Here is a 10,212-nt window from a genome sequence, read left to right as displayed (position 1 = left end):
TATTGCTAAAGTGATGCCCAATGATCTTTTTTTTTTAAACCCCAGGATAAGACAGCTGGTTGAGATCAAGAGGCCCAGTGCTTAATTTCTCTTTTAGATACAACAAATTACTTGATATTAAAAATTTGATATTATTTATTCTATATTAAAAATGGGACTAAGCTACTCAAAGCCAAACAAAGAAATCATCTGTAAGGGCAACTGAAAACCAGAATTTGCAGACTTGCTTGATTTCTGTTTTGTTTGTTTGATCTGGTGTAGTGTTTTGTTTTACTTTCTGATTCTGGCTGATTGATTCTTTTTTTCTTTTTAATTATGCACACTTCATTTCCTCCCTATAATTTTGTTGGCATAACAAGCAGGTGATAGCTCAAGCTGCTCAAGGGAAGAGCCTGAGTCAGAAGCAAGACGTCATCACCACCCAGCTCCAGTTCTCTGCTATGTCTACCTAGGGCCCCTACCTTTTTAAAACGCTCCTTTTTCCTAAGATCTTCAATCCTGTAATTTAAAGCAAAAGAAAAAGACACTCACCCATAAAGAACTTGTACATATAATATAAAACCCAAGCACAACTGAGAATCTTTTTTCTCTACCACCAAGCCGAATTCATCTCAGGATATTATAAAGGGCTAACTCCTAAAGAGTAGAAGCCATATTGTCTTGATTATGTGGCACCTCCATAACTAGTACACCACTTAGGCATTTAAGGCACACTCGATAAATATTTGGGAAGGACAGGCTATAAGGAAGACAAGATAGGGAAGGAGGGAGAGAGGAAAGGGGTTCCTTAGAAAAACAACTGGAGGAAGAAATCTTTAGTGTTCAACTATCCACAGTCTCACAATTGTATGAGTCCATTTCTCCATTTGCCTCCTAGTTTTATTGCCAGTAAAGTCACGTTCATACACAAGTTAGTAAACATTTCTTGACTATACTTCAGGCTCACTGTTCTCACCTAATCTACCAATATGTTACTTAAGATATTTGTCTCGATTAATTTAATGTCCAGAACAACCAAACAACTGGTCACTTTTCACAAGGAAGAGAATTAAATCAATCTCTTTGTATTCCCTACTTCCTACGTTCTTGCATATGCATGGCACCTAGAAAAATCCATATAATAGTCTCTCTGAGCTATTTGGAGACAGGAAAATTATTCTTGTGAAATTCTCACTAGTTGAGATCAAATAAACCCAAGAAGGTTTAATATATTCTGCCTTGAGGGGGGAAAGAGCAACATTAAAATAGAAGAGGAAATCAAAATTTAAATTACGAATATGTTAAGAGTTGCCCTCCAATCACATTCAGGCCAGTTTCCTACATTTCTCTGAGCAATGGTTACAAAAGGTATTGATGAGCCTGAAAAAGAGCTCCAACGGATTAAGATTCAGTGATGGTGCCAGACATGTCATAGTAACTCAAATAACTTGGACAACTTTGAAAATTTTTAGAAATTAGTGTTGAAATAAAAAAGGTGCTTACTTCATTATTCAGTGATCTGAGATGCCACATAAGTCTGAGCAGCCAGTTAGTGCTTTCAACACGTCCCTGTCATTATTGTCTTAGGAGTAGTAAGAGGAGAGGCAACTTTTAACATGAATTAAGCCCCCCTCTTAACATGTAGTAAGCCCTCATTCTATGGTGAACTATATGATGAAGTTCATATGGATTGACTTATATATTCATGGATTATTTTATTTTATCCTTGGAAATGCCCCATCAGGTCAGTAGTAATATTATCTTCATTTGGCAGGTGATGAAACTGAGGAAATACAGGTTTTAAGTATCTTGACCATGGCTACAAATAAGACCATGCAGCGTCAATAAAGTCAGGCTCAGACCACAGACCAGCTGTTATTTCAGCATGCTGTTCTGTGTCCCAAGCACATATACAATCAGCTCGGTGGCCCTCTCCAAATCATAGCCGAACACCAAGTAGTGGAGATTACAGCGGATGGGGTGGGGCTGCCAGAATAAAGTCAGACGTTTTCAATTCCAACCAACCTCTACTTGTACAAACAGATCAAGTACTTTTTCTTGTGGTGAGCTGGGCAACAAACAATTTGAATGTTAAGGAAAGTATGGCATTAATATGCAAATATATAATTTATAAAAACATTCTTCTAATTATTGGTGAATTTTGACAACAAATTAGTCCCTTCATTATTCAGAAGAATAAAGCAGGAATTAAGCAAGCATTTGACATCTGCAAACTCTTTGATCTTTTGTCCTTTTATTAAAATAAACATAATTCTGATTATAGGCCAGGTGTCCAGACTGCTTCTAAATTGAGAACAATATAAGGGTAGCATCCTATTCTTTAAAATATTCATATGGTTCATGAAAAAGCACGATTTTGGAAGGATAATAATTGGCTTAATTAAGAACAAGAAGTGGTAGGAAACAAACATGTGGTGACCACCTGCATAATATTGTACTAGATTCAACCATGTCCATTATCTTATTGTGATGATATTAGATCTCTCACCACAACAGCAATGAGGTGGTTTCTGAGGATTCAATGAACCCACATATGAAAGTGCCCTAACAGTAGGAATCACATGCAATGTTCTAGATTCTGTGTGATCACATACATCAGTTCCTTTTATTTTCAAAACAACTCTGTATGCCTCGCCTTGCAACCTAGATTTTATACATAACTAAATTAAAGCTCAGGCAATTTATAAACTACTGAGGTAACACAGCTAGTAGATGGTAAAATTAAACTACAGTCTCTGAGTTGACTGAATTCTACATCCATATGCGTGTCAATTAAAGGACAGCCAAAGCCTCTTAAACAGCACTACAGCATAGCATAGGGATTTAAGCTAAGAAAGACACGGATTCCCGTGTGCATTCACTCAGGAGAGAGGCATTCAGCACAACTCTCTCTGGACCCGGTATTGTGCTAAATCCTTTCCATAAATTATCTCAGTAAGTCCTCCACAACACTGCAGGAGGCAGATACAAACAAGCAGTAGCCCTATTTATAGACAGGACAATAGGACTCCAACAGGTTAAATTGATTTGCACAACATAATCGACACCAAAAATCCCTTGCTGCATCTAGTCTATTTTGACCCATCGCGACTCTACAGGACAGGGGAGAACTGCCTCTGTGTGTGGCTATGGCTGTTCGTCTTTACTGGATCGGAAAGTCTCATCTCCCTTGTGGCTTCAAACTGCAGTCCAAAGGGTTCCACGACCCCACCCTGGCGCCCTGCTCCTCAAGCCAGGAGCTCGCAGAACCTGGATTCCAAATCACGTTTGCCAATCTTCAGTCTCCATGTGTTCTTGCCAGTGCACTATACTATTTCTGAAAAGCAAATTACATCCCTCTGAATACAAGACATTGGCCTGCTAAACCAGAAGGTCAACATTTCAAAACCACCCGCTCCTCTGAGGGAGAAAGACTGGGCTTTCTACTCCCGTAAAGAATTACAGTCTTGGAAATTCACAGAGACAGTTCTACCCTCTCCTATACGGTTGCTATGAGTTGGCATCAATTCATTGGTGGTGACAGTGATTTTTGTTTGTTTGTTTGTTTGTTTGTTATGCAAAGCAATGCCTATAGTGGATGGATATATACGTTTAACACCACTAAGAAGTCCGGAGTGCTAATCCCTTCATGAGGACTGTAATAGGTGGATTGACCTCTGGACCTGGGTAGGGGGAAAGAGGGCAAAGGTGGGGGTGGGAACAGAGTGAGAAAAAGAGAGAGCGAGGAGATGCTGAATGCTGGTTACACTGAAAGCAGAAGGGATCACAAGGAACCTAAACTTATATAGATGCCATTTTCCATTCAGGGTTTTTGTGTGCACATGGTGGGTAATAGATCAGAGTAGGATGAGCTCCACACACAACCATCTCCATTATTAGTGAAGGAACTTCAAAGGCATTTCTGCTAAATAAAGAGCAATACAGGACACACTCTTGTCGAATGATGGATCTCATAAGAAGACTATTTCCAAGTCATAAAGTTACCTCCATGGTCAGTACTCTGCCCTTTCCCACTGCAACACACCTGTTTCACCCTGTTGACTAGACAGGTCAATGACCATAGCTTGGAGTGAGCAAGCCCCAGTCCACTTCTTTCCTTCTCTAAGGTCAGTGGTCATTCTCATCTCTGGCTGGAGTCGCTCACAGATCCTTCCCCTTTGCCTCAGTCCTCAATACTCTGCCACTCATGGATATGATTTTCTGAAGTCAAGCCTGAGCAAGTTAGCCTAATTTTCTTTTTTATTTAAAAGTTGTCCCTTTGATATTTCCCTTCACAATACCATCTTCCCATACCTGCATCAGGGGAGGTCACCCTCTTGAAGGTGTGTTATAGGTTGTCTGTGTTTTGGTGCATGAAACCAAGGACTGAGGAACCTACAGGGACAGTAAGTGGAATAAGGGTTTCTGTGTGTGTGTGTGGAAAAGGGGGAGGGGGGCGGTGCAAGAGTCATGATGGGGTGAAAGAGAGACGATGTCAAGGAGACCAGGAAGTAAAGGAATGTTTGGAAACTGACTGTGGTAGCAATTGAATAATTCTGCTTGATATGATTGAATTATGGAATGATATGAGGTATGCATTAACTCACAAATAATAATTTTTATTAATAAATCTTTTTATTGGGGCTCATACAACTCGTATCACAATCCATACATACATATATTGACCAAAGCACCCTTATACATTCGTTGCACTCATCATTCTCAAAATTCACCTTCCACTTGGTTTCCTGGAATCAGCGTGATTTCCTCTTTTCCCCTCCCCCTCCTCCCCGCTCCCCACTTCCCCCTGGTCCCTTAATAGTTTATAGATAATTAATATATCCTATCTTACACTGCCTGGTGTCTCCCCTCACCCACCTTCCCATTGCCCATCTCCCAAAGAGGAGGTTACACATAGATCTCCAAGATCGGTTCTCCCTTTCTATACCCCCTTCCCTCCAGGTGTCACCACTCCTACCGCTGGTGTTGAGGGGTTCGTCCGTCCTCGATTCCCTGTATTTCCAGATCCCTACTGCACCACTGTGCATCCTCTGGTATAACCAGGTCCGCAAAGTAGAATTGGGGTCATGATAATTGGGAGGGGAGGAAGCGTTCAGGAACTAGAGGAAGATTTTGACTTTCATTGTTGCTACACTGAACCCTGAGTGACTCATCTCCTCCACACTACCCCTCTGGAAGGGATGTTCAGCAGTCTACAGATGGGCATTGTGTCCCCATCACGCACTCCCCCTCATTCACGGTGATTTGATTTCCAACACCCCCCGCCTTTGTTGTTTGAGACCTGGTCTCCTCTGAACTTCACGATCACCCATGTTGGTGAGTTGCTTCCGTGTGGGCTTTGTTGCTTCCGGGCTAGATGACCCCTTGTTTGCTTTCAAGCCTTTAAGTCCCCAGACACTATATCTCTCAGTAGCCGGGCACCATCAGCCTTCTTCACCACACTTGCTTATGCACACCTTCGTCTTCAGCGATTATGTGAGGAAGGTGATCACACAATGATTGTTTTTGTTCCTTGGTGTCTGCTACATGGTCCATTCAACACCTTGTATTCGCTTAGGCCGTGTGCTTCTTCTCTGTGGGCTTTGTTGCTTCTGAGCTAGATGGCCACTTGTTTGCCTTCAAGCCTTTAAGACCCCAGACGCTATATCTTTTTGATAGCCGGGCACCATCAGCTTTTTTCACCACGTTTGCTTGCACACACGTCTGTCTTCAGTGATCATATCGGGAAGGTGGGTGTCATCAATGACCGTTTAGCAGGGTGACATGCTATTGTATTGTGGGAGTATGCATGAGGAGGCCCAATGTCCATCTGCTACCCTACTACTGAACCTATAAATATATGCACCTAAGTCTGTTGCCCCCATAATCATAAATATATTTACATATGTACATGTCTGTATGTAGACTTCTCTGTATGCATTTTGCCTCCTACTCCTTTCCTCTATTTCTTTCGCTTTCCTCCCTGAGGGAGCTGAGGGCCTCCCTGGAGGATGGTTGGCCCAGAACTGAACATCTGATAACAATGAGTCCAAGATGGAGATTTTAAGCTCTGTGGAACCAGTTATAATTTTGCACAGAGGAATTGGCCCTTCATTTGAGAAAGCTGTGCATCCACCTCCCAAACACACAGGATGAACGACAAAGGGAAACTAGGTCCAAGAAGAGACCTCCAAGCCAACCTCAAACTGCTAACAGAGCAAGTCGATATGACCACTAACTACCGACTCTAAACTTCAGAGGCAGTGCAATATTAACAGGCTATTCATGGCCTGTGGAGCTAGAAAGCTGGATAGCTGTGGGAAATTAATTAGGTCTCTTGTGTTTCTGTCATTTAACGTTTTTCAAAGGTGATGAGCTGGGTGCAGAGGAGCCAAAGCATGAGCTAAGGAATCACATTTATTGCGTGTGTAGTTTATGACAGGCATCGTATTCTGTGCTTAACATATACAATCCTTTCTCTTCTCAAAATTTCTTCCAGCTATGCATTGTCACTGTGATAATAATGTTCAATGGAAGAAGGGCTACCACATAGTACACGCATTAAGTGTCGGTTATCATCTTCCTTTTAAAATCTCAAGGGGAATGAAAAGCCCTTCAGTTCTAAGAGAAGCCTCTGCTCAGTGTTGTCCCTAAAGCTTGGCATTGCACTTAGATGAGGCATCAAGCTATCCTTTTCAGAAGCTATCAGAGTGGACGGAACCTTAAAGATTGTTGGCATACAAACTTTCATTGAATAGAGCTAATATCCACAGTCTGAAATTACTTGTTTATGGGCCCATCTGCAAGCTTTAGATAGAATGGACCAGAGCCAAGGTGTCCTCCCTCCCAAATGAGTGTGCTCCTAAGATCCCTGAGAGTATCTCTCAGAGAAATCCATCCCTAACCATGCAAAGGTAGGTAAGAATGACAGTGTTCCTACTCATAGTAGTCCCAGTTTTAATCTCTTTAAAAGATAATTGACAGCTTCAAGAAATTATATATATAACATATATATAATTCAAATATATATATTTGACAATAGCACATCAGATATGAACAAATTATTGGGATTATATGGATGTAATAATATTCTTATACCACTATGAATATGTATAATGTTATTGAAAGTTGGACATTATTAATCAAAGATGTATAGTTTAACCCGTAGGGACATCACAAATTTTAAGGAGGCATAACTAATCATTAGATGACTAAAATGGAACCACAAATATTAGTCAGAAACATGCAGAACTCCTGGGGTCAAAAAGACTTGTGCTCAGACAAAAAGCCATCTAAGTGAAGCACCAACTAAATCCCACATGAAAAAATCAGCCTGTGTGATAAAAGGAGTGTAAATAATATAATCCAAATCAGAAGGATGGAATGACATCAGAGTTTAAATTATGAGCACCTGGTTTTCAGAAAACTATGGATGAGGGCTCAAGTCTAAAATGCATTCACAGGATCCATAAATAGAATACGCCTCCGGTGATTTCCCTCTGCCCATAGTGGAGGGAAGTGAGTAGCCTTGCTATCGTACAGAGAGTATTGTAGAGATGGTTATAGTAGAGATGCTTTTAAGCCGGGTTAAAATATAGCATCTGGATTCTTCTTTCAACCCACTTAAAAGTTCTATCCGCTGGGGGAAAAAAGGGAAGGAGAAGTACATAAAGACTAGCTCAGATGAATCCCCTCTGGACCTAGACCACCAATGTGAATAGACAGTGCATTGGTGGGAAGTGAATTACGGCAGATGTAAGTAGTTAGAAATCTAATGCTTTCTCATGTGATCTTCCTTTCGACCCATTTTAAAGTTGTTTTTAATATTTTCTGTTTGCTTTCAACAGAGTTTTTCTCTATTTTATTTTGTTATTGTTGTTCGCTTTTTAGTTTTTCTTGTTTCTATACAGCTTTTGGTATATGAAATCTGGGATAGGCGTATGTAAAGAAACAGTAACTGGATTAATGGTTCCTTGGGGGTATTTCAGTGGAAGTTGGGGGGAAATGAGAACTAATAACAAGGAGTACAAGAAAGAAGAAAATGTTCTGAAATTGATTGTGGTAATGATTGCACAATTCTTCTTGATATGATTGTACTACTGAATTGTATGGTTTTTGTATGATGTCCCAATTAAACTGTTTACCAAACCAAAAGAAACGTGCACAGGTTAACTTCAGATAAAATGTGTTTAAAAGAGTCTCTGTGATCATTTGATGGCTGAGATCAAGTTCTCTCAGCAACACAACTGCTTTTGTATCGTTAGAGTGTCTTCAGAAAAAAAGTCCGATCAAAAGCGTGACTTCCAAGGGCCAGTGAAATTCCAGCCATAGAGATCAGCTCAGAAGGTTAGAGCAACGTTGTTTTTTTTTTCAGTTCCAAAGCCACAATGATGATGCATTCTTTCAAAGGACACAGGATGATCATAAGGACTTATTAGAAAGATGTTTTAAGAAAATTCAAACCAGACTGGTGAGAAAACCCCCCGGGAAGATTTCACTGAAACATTTCTCCCAACATAGCAACATACCTGTTAATTTTTTTGAGGGAAACACCAGGTTATCTCAGGAAAATGCCAGTGGGAAACCTTTCCTCACCCACCTTACAACCCGGATCTTGACCTTTCAGGTTTTGTTTTGCTTCCCAAATGCAAAGAGGCCTGTAGTGTAATGGTTACATGTTGGGTGGCTAGCCATAGGGTCAGCAGCTCGAAGTCATCAGCAAGATGAGGCTTTCTACTCCCATAAAGACTTACAGCCTCAGAAACCCTCAGGACCTCATTCTACCATGTCCCGTATGGCCTCTATGAGTCAGAAGAGACTCAATGGCAGTGAGAAACTCAAAGAACATTAAAAGGAACATGATTCAGTCTCTCAAGGATGCCAAAACATTGTTTTGATGTGGTATAAGTCAGAGAAGACAGAATTCTTCCTGGAAGGGTTACTCCAAACCCACTGCTGTCAAGTTGTTTCTGATTCATAATGAACCTGTTGGACAAAACAGAACTGCTTCCTAAGATTTCTGAGAATAGGCTAGAGAGATGGAAGGACCAGCTGCAGAAATACATAGACCTCGATAGAAAATATGTCAAGAAACAGTGGATTTTCATTCTGATATTTGAAATAAACTTTTTAGTTGATCTTATAGTATTGTTTAACATACCCTCATAAATATATAAACATCTGTGTGTGAAAATGTAAGAAGAAAGAAAATATGTAAGACCATGAAAATCTTACCCCAAACAAAGTTGAAATAATGGTAATATTTAATAAAAGCTCGATTATATTTTAGAGTAAACCAAAATCCCAGGAATAAAGAAGGATATTGTATCGGGATAAAAGATTCATGATGCTAAAAGCATGTGTACTGAGTAGCAGAGCTTCAAAATACGAGAGGCAAAAACTGAAAGCATAGAAAGACAAACACAGAATTGCAGTTGGCTACGTCAACATTTCTCACTCATTTGGCAAGATAACAAGTAGTCAGAAAATAATCAGGGTATAGAAGATCCATATAAACCAGAGTACAAACGACTTTCAGATGCACATAGTCCATTCACTAAAATATCCTATATCCTGGATCATAAAAGAAAACACAGCATAAAAGAATTGAAAGAGTTGAAGTCATAGAAAGTATTTTTTCCAACTACAACATAATTAAATTAGAAATTGATATCCTAGAAAATATCACGAGTCAATAAAAGTCATAAAGGAATTCAGAATATATTTTAATTGAATGAAAATGAAGACATACCATTTTGAGATATGTGAGACATACATGAAACATACCCAGAAGAAATGTAATAGCATGTAAGTTTATAAAAGAAAGGAAGAAAACTTTCAAATCAATCATCAAAGCTTCCATATTAAAATATTTTTAAAATGTCAAATTAAACCCCTGACCAAGCACAAGATAAGAAAATATAAAGATAAAAGCAAAATTCAATAAGAAAAAAAATAAGTCAATTAATACAAATTCTACTTATAAGCCATGAGTATAAAATACATAAACTACAAACCGGATAAAGAATGAAGAAATAAAAAAAGACAGTATTCAGAAAGAAGGAGAATTACTATTGACTTTAAAGAAATTTAAAAGGATAACAATGTTGAGCAATCTTTGCAAACATGCTGGATAACTTAAACAAAATAGCCAATTTCAAAGAATTTCACATTGCTCACTCAGGAAAAAATCAACTTGAATAATCCTGTAAATACTATAGACATTGAATCCAT

The sequence above is a fragment of the Tenrec ecaudatus genome, chromosome X, assembly GCF_050624435.1.
Source record: "Tenrec ecaudatus isolate mTenEca1 chromosome X, mTenEca1.hap1, whole genome shotgun sequence".
NCBI classification, from domain to species: domain Eukaryota; kingdom Metazoa; phylum Chordata; class Mammalia; order Afrosoricida; family Tenrecidae; genus Tenrec; species Tenrec ecaudatus.
Note: the sequence above shows the minus strand (reverse complement) of the source record.